Source organism: Balaenoptera borealis (genome assembly GCF_965194805.1).
Source record: "Balaenoptera borealis genome assembly, chromosome: 6".
Taxonomy (NCBI): Eukaryota; Metazoa; Chordata; class Mammalia; order Artiodactyla; family Balaenopteridae; genus Balaenoptera; species Balaenoptera borealis.
This window is the reverse complement of record NC_138863.1, coordinates 44,090,425-44,107,429: the sequence shown is the minus strand read 5'-3', so window position 1 is coordinate 44,107,429 and position 17,005 is coordinate 44,090,425. Positions and strand designations below refer to the sequence as shown.

The 17,005-nt window shown below is 40.8% G+C and overlaps 1 protein-coding gene across 1 annotated transcript in view; it reads right to left on the bottom strand.

Moving 5' to 3' along the window:
* Positions 1-6,227, bottom strand: part of NEMP2 (nuclear envelope integral membrane protein 2) — an 89,838-nt gene extending 83,611 nt beyond the window's left edge. The window contains exon 1 of the mRNA XM_082397393.1: positions 6,135-6,227. The gene's annotated coding sequence lies outside the window, so the exon portion shown is untranslated. The remainder of the gene's footprint in view (positions 1-6,134) is intronic.
* Positions 6,228-17,005: the final 10,778 nt, after the last annotated feature.

The following is a 17,005-nucleotide window of genomic DNA, read 5'->3' as shown; positions in this document are numbered from 1 at the left end:
CAGAATACATGAAACTATGGCAGGCTAACTTGTCAGCTTGCAAGTAGAGTACGATATCAGACTCTTCCATAGTTCTTGACACTATCCCCACATTGAACAACAGTCTGGATTGTAAAACAACAATCACAGCACAGAGCTCTACAGAAATGATGCTTGCTTTTTACCTTTCTGCCTAGTGTTGTCAAACTGATAGTGATAATTCTGTTATATGCTCTTATGGACTCAGCAAGATTGTACAAAGAACATTTTGACAAAATTGGAAATGAGTAAGATTCAGGCACTATTTGTTCCCTTTGTATTACCATGCAAGGGAAGAAGCTGTGTATTTTCTTTGCCAGTTACTGTCATGCTTATAGGGTCCAGGGTGCGATTACCTACAGGAGAGTGTGCCTCTTAATGACCTTTCCTCAGTGGTGACAAAATGTGTACAACAAAGAATCTAATTAAAGATTGTATGCGGCACAAATCAGGGTTGCCTAATTAAATCTAATATCGTTGCTGACAGCTATGAATATGTTTAAAGAATTTGTTGAGAAAGCTCCTCTTATGTTTACTATTGTGATTCAGCCCCCATGTGGTGAGATTACAGTTCAGGAGGTCCCTGATCCTGTAGGGATAATGCTAGCTCTCACTGTGTGTGTAGGTGTGTGTGCATGTGTGTGTGCACATGTGCTGCCCTTCAGAACATTTTAATGCATCGAACCAAGGCAGAGTGAAAAAGCTGTTTTCTCATTTACTAAGAAAGGTTTCTGCAGTTACCATAAAGCACAACTTCAAAAGGTTTTTGTTTATATTAGTCAATGTGTGACAGTTCTGACAGGCAGTGCTTCACATGTCTTCACACACGTGTGATACCTGCTGCTCATGGAAACCTCACAAAGCTTGGGGGCCTAGACTGAAGATAACTCAGAGACGGTCCTGGCGATGGTCATGGGCAACTGGATGATGCTACGTTATTGCTGTTTGGGAATCTGTGGATGATTCAATAAACATTCATTAGGTGTCTGCTACCTGCAGGTATTATACTAGACACGAAGAGTACACAGATGCCAAAATGTTTGCCTAAATGTTTGATGAAAAGCTGTCAGTCTAGTGAAGGCAACCATGAATAGGTCTGTAAACCAATAGTTACTCTACATATGGATGTGTATATAAGATGTTAAATGGGAATACAGAGGAGGAAATGATTAGTTCTGCCTGGGATTAAAAAAGAAAATTGAGAGTAGGAAGTGGTTTTGGGGTCCACTACTATGTTTGGGACTGTCACATACAACCTTGCATCCTGTGTACCATGAGGCTTAGACCACTCCAGAGGTACAGCCAGAAAGGGAAGCTTTGGAGTCACACAGCTCTGAGTTTGAACTGTAGCTCAACCGTTAACAACCACTTATTAGTTATGTGACTGAGTAAGGAATTTAACCTCTGTCAATGTGGTTTCTTTATTGTTAAAATAGGAATGATGTTTAACATTCTCCAACATAAATCGTAGCAATATTTTCTTAGATCAGTTTCCCAAGGCAAAAGAAATAAAAGCAAAAAAAAGCAAATGGGACCTAATCAAACTCAAAAGCTTTTGCACAGCAAAGGAAACTATCAACAAAATGAAAAGACAACCTATGGAATGGGAGAAAATATTTGCAAATGATGCGACCAACAAGAAGTTAGTATCCAAAATATACAAACAGCTTATACAGCTCAATATTGAAAATACAAACAACCCAAACAAAAAGTGGGCAGAAGACCTAAATAGACATTTTTCCAAAGAAGACTTACAGATGGCCAACAGGCACATGGAAAGATGCTCAACATCACTAAGTATTAGAGAAATGCAGATCAAAACTACAATGCAGATCAAAACTACACCTCACACCGGTCAGAATGACCATCATCAAAAAAATCTATAAACAATAAATGCTGGAGAGGGTGTGGAGAAAAGGGAACCCTCCTGCACTGTTGGTGGGAATGTAAATTAGTGCAGCCACTATGGAGAACAGTATGGAGGTTCCTTAAAAAACTAAAATAGAGCTGCCGCAGGACCAGCAATCCCACTCCTGGGTACATATCTGGAAAAAACAAAAACTCTAATTTGAAAAGATAAAGGCACACCAATGTTTATAGCAGCACTATTTACAATAGCCAAGGCATGGAAACAACCCAAGTATGTGTAAGTGTGTGTGTATACACACACACACACACACACACACACAATGGAATATTACTCAGCCATAAAAAAGAATGAAATATTGCCATTTGCAGCAACATGGATTGACCTAGAGGATATTATACTTAGTGAAGTAAGTCAGACAGAGAAAGATAAACACTATATGACATCACATACATGGAATCTAAAAAAATAATACAAATGAATGTATATACAAAACAGAAACAGACTCACAGACATAGAGAACAAACTTATGGTTACCAAAGGGGAGAGGGAGGGAGGGAGGGAGGGAGGGAGTGAGGGGCAAATTAAGAGTATGGGATATGATATCACTTATATGTGGAATCTAAAAAAAGGGTACAAATGAACCTATATACGAAACAGAAACAAAGTTACAGATGTAGAAAACAAACTTATGGTCACCAGGGAGTAAGGGGGGGTGTTGGGGGGGGAGGGATAAATTGGGAGATTGGGGTTGACATAAACACACTACTATATATAAAATAGATAACTAATAAGGACCTACTGTATAGCACTGGGAACTCTACTCAGTACTCTGTAATGACCTATATGGGAAAAGAATCTAAAAAAAGAGTGGATATATGTATATGTATAGCTGATTCACTTTGCTGTACACCTGAAACTAACACAACATTGTAAATCAACTATACTGCAATAAAATTTTTTAAAAATTTAAAAAAAGTATGGGATTAACAGATACAAACTACTATACATAAAATAGATAAGCAACAAAGATTTACTGTATAGCACAGGGAACTATAACCTTGTAATAACCTTTAATGGAATATAATGTGAAAAAAATATAAATGAATCACTTTGCTGGACACCTGAAACTAACACAATATTGTAAATTAACTACTGCAATAATTAAAAAAAAAGAATGATGGTATCACCACATTGAATTATTAACATCAGAGGAAATAACCAACCTAAAGTGTACACATGGCAGATGCTCCATAAATATTAGTGTCCCTTCTCTCCCACATTTCACTTCCATCCTATATTGAGTGATGTAGAAAAGCCAAATTGCCAGCTTACGGAGAATGATCATTTAGTCATTCTTTCAGGGATTCATGGCAGATTTCAGAGTATTTTGGAATTTGAAAGACAAATAATTGAGTGAGTATTAGGAAAGGGAGAAACTAACAACAACAACAATATTTTTTGCTGGTTGCTTTACATACATTCTCTTTTTTAATCCTCAAAAAAAAAAAAAAAACCTTTCTAAGGGAGCTTGTGTTTCTTCCATATTGAAGATTATTTTCTTACCTAACATAATATTAGTATTACTTAATTCATTTTGTTTTGTGTGTGTGTAAACCTTCATAACCTTGAGATGGGCTTTTTAAAAAAATTAGTAAGGTTCCAAATTAAGGCACACTGTAACCAGATGAGAAGAGTTAGCTGTAGCCACCCAGTACAGATGGAGGAACAAGGCCTCACATGTAAATGTGCTCCATTGATATAGAACTCGGTGTATTTTCCATTTGTGTGTAGTATATACATACTTCTTCACTAGGAGTAATTAATTCAAAATGTAAAGTTTCTTTAAAATAACTGGTAAAGAAAACGAGTCTAGGGCTTCCCTGGTGGTGCAGTGGTTAAGAAACCGCCTGCTTGGGGCTTCCCTGGTGGTGCAGTGGTTGAGAATCTGCCTGCCAATGCAGGGCACACGGGTTCGAGCCCCGGTCTGGGAAGATCCCACATGCCGCGGAGCAACTGGGCCCGTGAGCCACAACTACTGAGCCTGCGCGTCTGGAGCCTGTGCTCCACAGCAAGAGAGGCCGTGATAGTGAGAGGCCCGCACACCGCGATGAAGAGTGGCCCCCCCCTCGCTGCAACTAGAGAAAGCCCTTGCACAGAAACGAAGACCCAACACAGCCAAAAATAAATAAATAAAAAATTAAAAAAAGGAATAAAAAAAAAAACAAAAAACGAGTCTATGTTATTTTTCAGTTTCTTTTTTATCAGCTTATCACAACTTAATGTTATACAGAGTTCATGATTGGAATGTTCCTTTATTACTCACCCTAAATCTTAGCTGGCGGTCAGGACTCTCCCAAGGCTTGGGTATGGCCCTAAGGCTTTGGAGCAGATTAGTATCCAAATAGTTTTTCTCTCATTTGGCTATGCTTTCTTCCTATTCCAGACAAAGGGGCACTGATCGGCCCAAAGACATCTGCCATGCCCTGGTTTCTCTGCTGTAAATGCTTCTTTTGGCTTCCCCAAAGCTCCTCATTTACTTAAGGTATGGGATAAGCGGTTCTAACCAAAAGACCCTAGAATACAGCACAGCTCTAAAAAGAAAGAACTTTCTTTTTCTCACATGATATAGATTGAACAGGAGCATTGAGGGCCAGCCGGAGGGCTGTCCCATGAGGTCATTCAGGGAAGTCGGTCCTTCCATCTGGTGCTCCACCATGCCCTAGGGTGATGTTCTCACGCCCCGGGGTCAAAGCTGGGCTGATGCATGTCTGAGTTTCAGCCCAAGGGAAGAATGAAGAAAGTTTACCAAGTGACTATGTCCTTAAGGAGATAATCTAGACTGAGCACACATTACTTCATTTCCCAGTGGTCTAAATTTAGTCATGAGGTCACTCCCAGTAGCAAGGAAAGCTGGGAAATGTAGTTGACGACCTAATGGCCATGTGTCTAGCTAGAACTCAGGGGGTTCTATTACAAAAATAGAGGAGAAAGGATATTGAGAGATGATAGTAATCTCAGCCACACTCTAAAAGACAAAAGTTAAAAGAGAAGAGTAGCTATACAATGGTAGAGCACATTTTTTTTTTTTTTCCCCAACCAAGAAGTATTCTCCCATTTTAAAGTTTTCAGTATCTCTCCTCCACAATTATCCTTATGTGGCAGCTTCTCGCTATGTCCTCAACAGCACCCTGCCACTACACTTGCCTCCCCCAAATCCATTGTTGACACAGAAGCCAGCAGGATCTTTTTGGAATGCAAACTAGGCAACATCACTTCTCTGCTTGGAACTCACCAAAGACCTTTCTTTGCAACAGAGAATCAAATCTAAATTCTGTACTGTGGCCTGGAAGGCTGCCCTACTGGCTTCTGCTTACTTCTCTTCCTTCTCTGTACTCTGCCAAATTTTGTTGTTTTCCCTGAATATACCAAGCTTGTTCTCATCTTGGGTCTTTCCCTCTTGCTGTTCCTTCTGCTTGAGGTCATATCTTCACAAAGTGTCTCCATCTAATATTCAGTCTTCAATCCAAATGTGACCTCTTCAGCGAGGGCTTCCACAAACTCTCAGCTAAAGCAGCCTCAGCCTCCCAGCTACTACCTGCGACATTACCTCAAAGTGTCCTTCATAACATGCATCTTGACCACTGTTATTTATTGTTTACGTGTTTATAGCGTATAAGCTCCTGGAGACAGAACACTATCTTGTTCACCACTGTATCCAGAACTCCTACTGGGCAGCTGTGAACACAGAGCAGGCACTCCGTGAATATCTGTTAGCTGACAGGCTTGAGCTTTGTAAAATAGTAAAACTATTTATCTGACAGCCATTAGCACAGGACCTTGCACATAGTAGGTATTCATTAAATATTTATTGAATGAATAGAAGTAGCTACAAACTCCAGTGAATCAGAGAGACAAGGGATGCCATTTGAAAAGGCTTTGCGTAATATTTTGTGCTTAATTAATAATTTTCTGAACATTAAAGAAATCAATAATCGTTGTAAAAAATAGAGATAAGTATAAAGAAAAGTCATACCACTGAAAGAAAACCATCGTCGACATCTTGGTAAACATACATATAGATTTTTGTTCCTATATATGTGAATACACACAAGATTTTTAAAAATTGGTATCATATGTATACGCAGTTTAAATAGAAAACTTCTCAAGTATACTCACCAAGAAATAATGCTTATTTTAAAGTATGAGGATGAACATTAAGATACATTAGACTGTGTGCTTTACTTACATATTTCAGGTGGTGATTACAGAAAATAGAGAATGAGATTTGCATGGACACTTCTTTCAGCAGCCAGACCCATGTACCATGCTAGAGGTTCTCTGCAGAGCAGGGAAAAAAAAATTTCCAGAAAAGTTTGTTAAGCCTGAGATGCTGCTTATTCTTATCTAGACCTAATTCTCCTTCCTTTCCACAGAAAAGCACTGATTGCTTATATTTTCATCTTTCCTAGCAAAAGATAATATCACTGGAAGAAAACTATCAAGACCCGTATTTTTAACTTTACCATAAACTTATATATAATACAAACTCCCATGATGGAACTGTACACTTAGGCTATGCTATCGAAATGTCAGGAGTGGTGTGTTCCTTGGAGGTGAGGGGAAACTACTAGATTTGGAAATCTGGTGTACGAATGTATATGAATATACAAATGACATTTATAGATCCAGATATACACATCCATCCATGAATATATATAGTTGGCATCAAGTCACTAAGCATAAAAATGTTGTGGGTGCTTACAACTTCTTTTAAAAAGGCATTATTTGCACTAAAACTATGTCTTCTAATTTCCAAAATAGTCTGTGTAAGGAGTTGGGAAATTTGGGTTAAAAGATAACAGGGAAAAAAGGAAACACTGGAAAAAAAATTGGAAAAGTATGCATATAAATATCACAGTCTTCTGTGTTTTCCGCCTTTTATATATGTGGAAGAAGGTGCACATTGTGTTTCCAATTCTGACTTTGCCCAGCTGCCTGTGTGACTTTGGCCAAGTCAATTCCCCTCCCTGAGCCTTCGTGTCTTCATCACCAAAGTAAAACAAGAGAGAGAAAAGGAAAGAAGCCAGCACTTGTTACACCAGGCAGCCCACCTAAGCAGTACAGAATGTCCCATCCAGCTTTAGCGTTCTGTGATTATTACTGTTAAAAAATATATCAATTGTGTTATTTTGTACAGATTAATTATATAAGTTATTGCTTTTTTTTTTTCCTCTTGCCTTTTTTTGCCTGTTGAAAGGACGTTGGTAGGTAGTTTTGCTAAACGGTGCTTTCTCTGCTTAAAATTTCTTGTGTGGTATCTACCAACATTACTGATATTTTTAGTACCTATCAGTTATACTTCGAAAGCCTCTGATGCTGGTTGAAGTTTTAGTTGAGTCAAAACCCTCCTCAGGTGGGTTTACCATGGGCATTCCTAAAAGGAGGCAGCAACCTGTCTCAGGAAGACTGTGGTAAAGAACACAGCCATTTCAGAGCTGTGGCCAGTGAGACAGGGGACTGGATGGGGAAACAAAAGTGTGCTCTATGGTTGTCAGGAGAGAAAAGGTACTTGCCATAAGTGATTGTTGGTATGTGAAAATAAAATTATGCTGAAGTCCTCTAAATCTTGTGAATGCTAAAGACTCCATTGCTATCCACAAAACAACTCTCTGGAAAGGAAACACGCGACCTGAAACTTTCCTGTTGTCTTGGACAAGGGCCTGGAGGGTGAGAAGAAAAAACCAACATGTAACCAAAAAGGATGACATAAAGAATGCTCACATGGCAGTCACTGTTAAAATACACAGTTAAAACTTTCAGGATAGAAGGAACAAACTCATGGCGGCGCCCCATCCAGTAGTAGAGAATCTCAGGCTAAGGCCCAGCCACAATACTAAAACCTTACCAATAAAGTCAACAGTCCCTCTGATTGTTTACCACAATGCTTCCTTTAGAACTTCTACTTGAGGAGTTGGGGTGGAGCAAAGAATAAAAAAAACCCTTTCTGAGCTTGCCTCACATCTAGCTTGAAAGTAGAATTTCTTTACTGGAACTGCTGATCTGTAAGGCTACCAGTTTACGTGGGTTTCAGTGGGCTTTTAGAGTTCAAGCATGTGTATAGTCTACTTGTTTGTGTGACAATGCTGCACACACACACACACACACACACACACACACACACACACACCCCTGCCTCATTTATACCTCCAGGCTAGTGTTTCTCAGTCTCAGAACTATCGATATTTTGGGCCAGATAATTCTTTGCTGTGGGGCTGTCCTGTGCATTGTAGGATGTTCGGCAGCAGCCCTGGCCTCATCCCCCAGATGCCAGTGGCCCCTCCCTCCTCCCGCCCCCTCCACAAGATGTGACAACCAGTAACGTCTCCAAACATTGCCAAGAGTCTTCTGGGGGACAAAATCTCCCTTAGTTGAAAATCACTGCTTTAGGCTGAGATGAGGACCTTTAGTGAAGGGGAAGAGAAGATTCCAAGAGAGTGAGGAAAGAGTCAGATATTTATTCTTGAAGTTATTCTATTTATGGAAGTTATTCAAAGATGCCTACAAGTGTTTTGAGGAAACTGATCTTATTCCAAGCAAGCCAATATTACAAATATTATTTTAAACTGTAACTTATAACTGCTTTTCGACAGAAAGGCTTACTGGATTCAAGCATTTGCCTTGAAGAATGCTATCGATTCAGTCACTGTTTCATCACTTGTGGCACTGAGGCCTTCCCCATGGAAGAGCATCAAGTGGTGCTTTCCTTTCTTCGCCCAAACTTTGCAAATTACTTTGAAACACTGCTGAAAACACATTTTAGCAGAATAACTTATTTTTTACTGTGATTCTCTAAGAATCCACTGTGTCTACTAGCTAGGAGAGCAACTATCTTTATTCTTAACATAACTGAGACATAGTTATCTAGATCCATTTTACCATGTTGCCACACAGACTTAAAATATTTTGTTACCAGCAAAATTGTAATTTGCAGACAACACTGACCTTACTGAATAACCTTATGACCAAACCTCATTATCTTCTGCGTGACTAAGAATTAATATACCTTAATCTGAAGCTTAAGGATACACCCTTATTCAGTGTTTACATCTTATCTGGACTTGTATTTTGCTCCTAAAGAATAGAAAACAACCACAAATGGTAAGGTTGTGTGTGTCTGTATGTGTGTGTGTATGTGTGTGTTTGTTGGTAGTAGCATTCCAGGCCCCTTCCTTCTACAATTTATTTCAACTATCACTTACTGAACACTGACTGTGGACCAGGATTTGTACCAATTTTAAGCAGATTTTATTTTCACAGAAAAATCAGATATATTTCTTTTAAAACTGTGCTGTAATTAATCTTTTCTCCATTATTTTGATATTAACGAAGATTACCACAAAAACTACTGGCTTTTCCAGCTGTAAACGTAGGACAGAAATCAAGGAATAGGAGAGAGGGACTCTACAAAAGGTAGGCTGGGTTTTTATAAAGCCAAACATCTAGCTTTATAAGATTACACTGTGTGGTGAAAATTCTGTTTCCTATTGTTTTACTACTTGTAGACAAGTAAACAAACAAAAAAATGCTCTTGGGCTAAATGTTTATTTTCGGCTAGATGGATGGCAGGCCCAGAAGAACATCACAGGTAAAACTCTTGAAACATCTGTTTCAGACAATTTCTGGAAGAAAATATATACTTTCTGGCCTATAAATCATTCATCATATTTTTCCATATTTGCTACTGATTTACTAGTAATATGTTAAATGTAAGTAAATAGGAATAGCATAAATATTGCCAATACATTAAAGAGTTTTAATTTTAACTTTAATTCTTACTTGCTTTTAGATGTTATCTTCTGTGTCAGGTGCCGGCCCCTAATCTGGTGTCGATTTACTTGGTTGAGGAGTTATGTAAAATTATCCAACTGATATAGGCCAGGTGTTCACAGCTCTTTATGCATCAGGGACTACACTGAAAGCTTTCCAAGAGTAGGTGGCTGTGACCTATAGCAAGCATGACAAAGACAGCACCTGGGCCTATTTGCAGTGTCCCTTAGGCAAGTTTTCTCCACAAACTCACCAACCTCCTCCAACATTCCCTCTCCCCAGTCACCTGAAAGAACTGTCTTCGACCCCCTCCTGCTTTGAAATGGAGAGTTTGCAGCAGCACAATGGCCTCACGCTCTTCCACTGCCGAGCGCCATCCTTGCTGCTTCTACATCTGTCACCTCCTACATCTCTAGCTAGTCTGAGTGGTACAAAGCACCTAGAACCTCAGAAAATGACTTTTCAAAGCTTTCCAACCTCAGCTGTATACGTCACAGAAAACAGTACATTTGCCATCTTTAACAGTGTTATTTTTAAAACCTCTCTTGCTCTTCCTCTCATTCTTTTCTTTTTATGTTGTTTCTAATTCTTGTTTCTTGGTTATTCTTTTCAAGAAGGGAGAAGAAGTAGGTTGAAAACCAACTAGAAGATATTGGAGAAGGAAAGGAGGCCCGCGACAGGAGGGTACAAGAGGAAGATGATCAGTATTAGTTTTGGAACAAGGCTGCTGCTTCTAGATGGAAATTATTTGTTTGGTGTAGGAATGTGTAGCTGCAATCACGGAGCCACCAACTGGCCAGAATCTTAGCAATGTGTTTCCTAGCTCTGGCAGCCAGCATTCCTGTTCTTCTGCCACTCACAGCTCTAGTGCCTTCATATGAAGGCCGCTTAGAAATGAGTTGAAGAAGTACAGGCCATTGTTATGGGTTGAAATATGTTGAAGTCCTAACCCCCAATATCTCAGAATACGACCTTATTTAGAAATAGGGTCACTGCAGATGTAATTAGTTAAGATGAGCTCATACTGGATTAGGGTGGGCCTGTAATCCAATACGACTGGCATTCTTATAAAAAGGGGAAATTTGTATATGAACGCACACAGACAAGAAGAATACCACATGAAGTTTGGAGTTATGCTGTCATAAGCCAAGGAACTATCAGAAGCCAGAAGAGAGGCTTGGAACAATCCTTCCCTGTGCCTTCAGAGGAATTAAGGCCCTGCTGACACCTTGATCTCAGACTTCCAGTTCCCAGAACCATGAGACAATAGATTTTTGTTGTTTAAACCACTCAGTCTGTGGTAATTTGTTAAAAGACAGGCCAAGCAAACTAATAAAACAATGTAGCAATGATGGAGCTGTCCTGCTCTTGACTAGGATCTCCCTGGAGGGGTGCAGCTTTGATGCGGCTAAGAAATGTGCACCATCCAATCCAAACACCTAGAATGAAACCCATGTGTATTGATAATAGACATATACATGTAAGGACATAAATGAAAACACACTGCAACAATTTCTAAGAAACTCCATGAAAATAATAATTGCTGAAGCTACTTGTTATGGTTATAATAACCAAATGATAAAAACCGGTGGTCACTCTTGGGCTTCTTAAATGTCAGCAGATCTGTATCTCCACCTACCAGGGCAATTCCAGGAGCTGAGCACTCCAGGTCACCTCCTTCTATAATTCAGCTCAACCAACATTTATTAACATGACTATGTATCAAGAATTCTAAGCAATGGCAGTTGAATAAAGCATTAGACACAATCCCAGTCCTTAAGCAGCTTATTGTATAGTAACGAATAAGGCAGAATTCTGGAAGAATCTTTCATCTATTAACCTATAGGGCATTCTGTCCGTTTACACCCAGGAATGTTCAAGACTCTTAGTACAGGTGATGGAAACACAACTCAAGCTGGCTTAAACAAACACACAAATAAAACCCTGTGTTTTTTGAGGGTGAAAATATGACTTAGTCAGTGTATTAGTCAGGGTTCTCCAGAGAAACAGAATCAACAGAAGACAGAGAAAAGGAGAGAGAAAAGGTAGGGGAAGGGTGGAGGAAGGGAAGGAGAGACAGACAGAGAGAAGAGATTTCTTTCAGGACTTTGCTCATGTGATTGTGAGGGTAATTTTTAGGGTAGGCTAGCAGGCTGGAAAATGAGGTAAGAGTTGATGTTGTAGTCTTGAGTCTGAATTCTGCAGGGCAGCAGTCTGGAAACTCAAGCAGGGTTTCTATGTTGTAGTCTTGAGGAGAATTCCTTCTTGGGAAATCTGTCTTTGTTCTTAATCAGCTTTCAGCTGATTGGATGAGGCCTACCTACATTATGGAGGGTAATCTGCTTTACCCAAAGTCTGTTGATTTAAATGTTAATCACATCTAAAAAATACATTCACATAAACGCCTAGACTGGTGTCTGACTAAACAACTGGGCACCACAGCTTAGGCAAGTTGAAACATAAAGTTAACCACGACAGGCAGAGTAGAATCCATGGAGTGCCCCAAAGTTATCAGGAACCCACCCCTCCCCATCTTCCTTGGTGAAGGCTTTGGCTGGCTCATCTTCCAGTTCATGCCCTGCTGGACCAATCACTGTGGCTGAGGGAATGCAATGCCCTGACTAGGGTCGAGAATGGGGAGAGAGGCTGTTGTGTTTCAGAAGGGATGCTGAGCAGGCATCAGGAGCTGTTTAACTAGAAGGATCTCACCAACCAAGGGTATGGGGTAGGGGAGTGTGGTTTTGAAGGAAAAGGAAACATTCTGTGCAAATCCAGTCCTTGGGTACTTAAAGATGGGAAGGAGAAGGGAGAGAGAAGAGACCCTTTGGGAGAAATGAAGGGTTCTTGCTGGAATGTCCTATACACTCCTGCCACTGGAGGTGGGCCGTTATATCAGTGGTCACACCAGAGACCATATGCAATGAATAGGCTTATATCACATTAGCTTGATCTACACTACCTTTGAATCTCATGAAATTTTCCTTTGAGGAAAATTTGTTTTTTCTCATTGATTTAAAGTCAGTAATTTCTGTTCCTCTGAGCACAGAATTGCTTTTAATTATAAATGCATGACATTTAAAATTATTTAAATACAAATATTTTTACACCAAGGGGTGTGGAATGCGGGGTGTGGGATGTGGGGATGGAAGCAATGAATTTTTTCCTGTGCAGAAACCCTGCTGGAAAAATATTTTCCCTTAGTCATCGTTCTGAAAATTATCCCTCTCAGGGATGCTTGTTATTTAAAATTAAATGGAATTGGCATTTAGAGATTTTTGAATAATTTAGCTGGACTTGTTTCAGTGATTACATAATGTTTGCAAATGGGTCAAGGTCCCAGTCACATCGGGGAATTAATAAACGTATCTGTTTACGTGGCCATTATTCATCTGCCTCCCCCCACCCTCATCTGCTTCCACCACCATGGTTACTACCCCTACTCCTCTCCACACTGGACGCTCCTTGAGGACAAAAACTACCTTTATTTATCTCACTCCCGGTGTGGTCTCTGACATACAGAGTTTACTGCATCAGTGTGTGTTGAGTTGCACTAAACATTGGTATCCAGGGAGCCTGGGCTCTTAGGAAGGTAGAGAGTTCTTTGAATTCTCAGTGAACAAAGCTCCTTTAGAACAAAAGTCAACACCATTATAACAACGACAGCTCTACAAATTTCTAGATGCACAGCTGCAACTGTTGGCAGCTGCACACAACAAAAATCTTACATGCAGCTAATGTCTGTCAAATATTGGAAACCAACTGTAGGCAAAATCTGAAGTATATTTTCTATATCCTCACTCTTTACCTTTTTAAAAAAATTTCTCTTTTTAAACAACTCTCCCAACCATCCTTCCCTTTTCCATGTTCAAATCTCCCCTACCCTCTTCATTCCCTCCTCCTATCGAAATAGGAAAGGACCTCACTTTAATCATTTTTGCTTGTAAATTAATCAACTGATTATAATTTGGAATTAATGAATTTCATTTGAATTTTTTCTCTATTATAAAATGAAAGAGTGTGTTACACTCTGAAAGGAAAGCCAGGTATGAATAAGCAGATGGCGACAGTCCTCCTGTCCATCTACAGGTGCCTCTTTCCTTCTCTCCCTTCCTTTCTGCTTTCCTTCTTGGGGAAAGGGTGGGTTACTCTGAAGACCAACCCTAGCAGTACACTGATTTTTTTTTTTTTAATAAATTTATTTATTTATTTTATTTTGGGCTGTGTTGGGTCTTCGTTGCTGCGCGCAGGCTTTCTCTAGCTGTGGCGAGCGGGGGCTACTCTTCGTTGCGGAGCGCGGGCTTCTCTTTGCGGTGGTTTCCCTTGCTGTGGAGCACGGGCTCTAGGCACACGGGCTTCAGTAGTTGTGGCACGCGGGCTCAGTAGCTGTGGCTCGCGGGCGCTAGAGCACAGGCTCAGTAGTTGTGGCGCACGGGCTTAGTTGCTCTGTGGCATGTGGGATCTTCCCAGACCAGGGCTCAAACCCGTGTCCCCTGCGTTGGCAGGCAGATTCTTAACCACTGCGCCACCAGAGAAGTCCCCAGTACACTGATTTTAATTCTTTGAGGGTGACTAGAGGGAATCAAATAGAAAAGGTGGTTGTGGTCTTTTTCTACCTCAAACACCTACTTCCGGGACCTGAACAGGGCTATGGATGATGATGATCCATTTCTCTTCAGAGGGTAAGTCCACCTTGTACCCTAGCCACTTTAGGCAAAGAGTCCCTTCCCTGGACTCTTTTTCTTTCTTTTGAACATAGGACAGTCCCCTCTCCCAAATTTAACCCTACTCCTTCCATCCATGAACTTTAACAAAAACTACCATGGGCCAACTCAGTTGGACCAGCATTGTTAGGAGTTTGCAAACTTTATTGCTAATCTGAATACAACCCTGCAAGATAGGTTAATATTGTTTCTATTTTACATTTGAGAGTCCCAGAGGCTAGGTAACATCCCAAGATCACAGCATTAAGTGGTGAAGTCTAGAAGCTTGAGTCTTGCAGCTCCAAAGCCCATGTCTACTCCCAGATGTGTTTTAATGTCATCTGGCAGTCTGGCATTCATTTTAAAAAAACTGACGATATTTTTATTCTGCTGCCTCCCTAACCTGACATCTTGAATCACAGCCTCATGCCTCCTATGTTATTTCTGCCCTCACTTGAATGTCTCTGGGGTACTTCACATTCTACCTGATCAAAACTGAATTCAAAACTGCTCCTATGTTCCCAGTCTTTAATTCAATCAACTCAGATGCTTATACTAGAAACCTAGGACCCTTGACATTTCCCTTTTTCTCACTCTCTTTTTAAAAAACTGGTCACCAAGTCCTACAGATTCTTTCTCCCACAAACACATACATACATACACATACAGTGCAGACCTATTCCTGGACTCTCTTTTCATTTTGTAAGAGTTCTAACTGTTCTCTCTTTCAAACCTCCATGTTGCCATCAAAATACGTTTTTTTCTAAAATACACATTTATTTATGCCATGCTCTTGCTTATAAATTCACAGGATAAGGTCAGAATTCCTTAGCCTGGCATAGATGGCCCTGTCTTCCTCTCATCCCTATTCCCTATCACAACCCTGACTCCTTGGCCCATTCCCAAACTACTATGTCCTTTGAATCCATGCTTTCACACCTGCTGAACTTTCATTTTCTTTTTCCACGTGGCCACCCCTATTCACACACCAACCCCAAGTTCAAATGCTGTAAAGCCCTCCCTAACTTCTCTGGGATACTTGGTCCTCTTGCACTTCTACACCTGCCGATACATACCTTGATGATAAGAACACATACCTTTGTACTTGGGGTGTCTGCTGACAGTGTACCTCTCGCCCCCACTAGAAGGAGAACTCTCTCTGGGCAGAGATCTAGTATCATCTGTGCTTGGAATGCAGATATCTCGCACCGTTTCTGGCATGTGATAGATCCTCAGTAAATATCGTTGGGCTGCTCTTAACTGAAGTGTATCTGAGGAATGAGGGGCCCATAGCACCTACCTTCCAGACTGAGAATGTGATTTAAATACCTACTCACAATTAAGCTGAGGCCTGAGTAAAATAAGCAAGATTTCAACATTTGTCTTTTCTGTCTGCGACCTCACCTTTTTTTGGTTCCCTTTTCCTACCAGTAACAGCCTCTACTCCCATTTAAAAAAAAAAATTTTTTTTTTTTGGCTGCATTGGGTCTTTGTTGCTGCTGCACACGGTCTTTCTCTAGTTGCGGCGAGGGGGGGCTACTCTTCGTTGCGGTGCATGGGCTTTTCATTGCGGTGGCTTCTCTTGTTGCAGAGCATGGGCTCTAGGCACGCAGGCTTCAGTAGCTGTGGTGCGCAGGCTTCAGTAGTTGTGGCGAGTGGGCTCAGTAGTTGTGGCTCACGGGCTCTAGAGCACAGGTTCAGTAGTCGTGGCACACGGGCTTAGTTGCTCTGCAGCATGTGGGATCTTCCCAGACCAGGGATCGACTCCGTGTCCTCTGCATTGGCAAGCGGATTCTTTTTTTTTTTTTTTTTTATAAATTTATTTATGTATTTATTTATTTTTGGCTGTGTTGGGTCTTCGTTGCTGTGCACAAGCTTTCTTTAGTTGTGGTGAGTGGGGGCTACTCTTCGCTGCGGTGCGCGGGCTTCGCATTGTGGTGGCTTCTCATTGTGGAGCACGGGCTCCACAGTAGTTGTGGCACATGGGCTCAGTAGTTGTGGCTTGCAGGCTCTAGAGCTCAGGCTCAGTAGTTGTAGCGCACGGGCTTAGTTGCTCCGCGGCATGTGCGATCTTCCCAGGCCAGGGCTCGAACCCAAGTCCCTTGCATTGACAGGCAGATTCTTAACCACTGCGCCACCAGGGAAGCCCGGCAGGCGGATTCTTAACCACTGCGCCACCAGGGAAGTTCCTCTCTTCCCATTTTAGATTCCCAGTGACCTCATACATTTTTTGCTCTGTCCCTTTCCCCAAATCAGGAAGGATCTAGAATCATCACTTGTATACCAACGGCAACTCCCAGCTCTGCTACACACTAGCTGGGATCCTGGGCAAGCTCTTAACCTGCCTGAAATTGGTTCCTCATTTACAACATGGAGATGATAGTACCTGCCTCCTATGGTTGCCACAGAGATGCAGTAAGAAATTCTAAGTATTAGCACAATCCCAGACACATAATAATGGCTCAATTAATGTTAAATGAAGACTGCCTTATTTACACTGATATGCTAGTTCTTCCTAATGCATTTACTTCAAAAAATGCTATTCAATTGTGGGATGAAATATCTCTAATTAAAGAAACCTACTTGTTCA